Below are 1,152 nucleotides of genomic sequence, written 5' to 3'. Positions count from 1 at the left end.
CGAAAACATTGGTGAATGCCACAAATTCTCCTAAATCACTCGTACGCACAACTTAAGCACAAATCTGTGCGTACGAACGGTTCTTGCATGAGGCCCAATGAGTCTGGCCCCTGCAGGGCACTCTGGGACAGGAACAAAAGGTATGTCACAACAAACAACGGGCTTGTCCTCACAAGTATTATAAGCCCCATGTGAAAACGGTGCACTAAACGTCCATGTGTTAATAATGTTCTTTACAAAGCGGTAAAAGAAAAAAAAAAACTGCCCCAAAACATAAAGTTTTACAGTGACTGAGCCAAGAGAAGTAGCCCCCCTGGTCCCAAGTTACTACTATTATTGGGCAATGGAGAGTTTCGCGCATGCGCAGTCCGGTTTTGCCGTCAAACATTCCCAAAAAGCTCAACAAGAGGGAAATGGACTCGCGTGACAAACACAGCTACACGGTCTGATACGCGGTAACAGCGGCTCTCGGAGCCTGGCGCTAATCTTCACCCGTCTTCTCCAGTTCCGTTCACAAGCCKAACAGAACCAGACGAGCGACAAAACGAACCGACGCGAGCTGATGCTATTGTCGCACACGGTCGGGATGTGGAGTTACGCACGTGCAGCAAGTCCATTCACAGATTAAAAATGTTGCCACTTTTTGGTGGGGTCAAAGGCTGAACGGAAAAACGGGGGCTTTTGCCAACACGAATGTTATAAAACAAAGAAACGACTGCGTGGTTTTCTCAGAGCCGCAGCAGCTAATTTAAATACAGACCAGGCCCGTTCCTTTTTAAATGGAGCTCACCGGAGAAGAAAGTGCTTAAACGAGACAGAAAACCCGTCGAAAACAACAATAAAATAAAGACACCGTCTTTTTTTTCACTATACACACACAAATGTTCTTACCAACGAAATAGGACACCACAAGGGGAGAAATGTGCCGTCGTTTCCCTTTTTTTTTCCGCCTCCACGCCTCAATCTCCGGCTGTATTTTCCCAGAACCAACGTCAAGATTCCGGCAGACAGCGGCGGTCCGGTGCGTGTCAACCCCGGGGAACGGCTACTCTGCTCTCCGCCGGCTCATGCGACCATGTTGCCCTGGATTTGTGCTCTCTCATCCGGGCCGTTAGGAGGGTTGATCCTTGGGTTCAACGCTGCTGCTGGGAG

General features: G+C 48.9%; 1 protein-coding gene across 3 annotated transcripts in view; it reads right to left on the bottom strand.

The window, feature by feature from the left end:
- slc20a2 (solute carrier family 20 member 2) overlaps window positions 1-1,152 on the bottom strand; it is a gene marked incomplete at its 5' end in the record, with an annotated part of 51,859 nt that extends 50,707 nt beyond the window's left edge. For all 3 annotated transcript variants that reach the window (XM_014011744.1, XM_014011743.1, XM_014011745.1), the window contains 1 exon segment: window positions 892-1,152.

This window comes from Austrofundulus limnaeus, unplaced genomic scaffold, assembly GCF_001266775.1.
Source record: "Austrofundulus limnaeus strain Quisiro unplaced genomic scaffold, Austrofundulus_limnaeus-1.0 Scaffold84, whole genome shotgun sequence".
Taxonomy (NCBI): domain Eukaryota; kingdom Metazoa; phylum Chordata; class Actinopteri; order Cyprinodontiformes; family Rivulidae; genus Austrofundulus; species Austrofundulus limnaeus.
The sequence above is the reverse complement of the archived record's forward strand: the minus strand, read 5'-3'. Positions and strand labels throughout refer to the sequence as shown.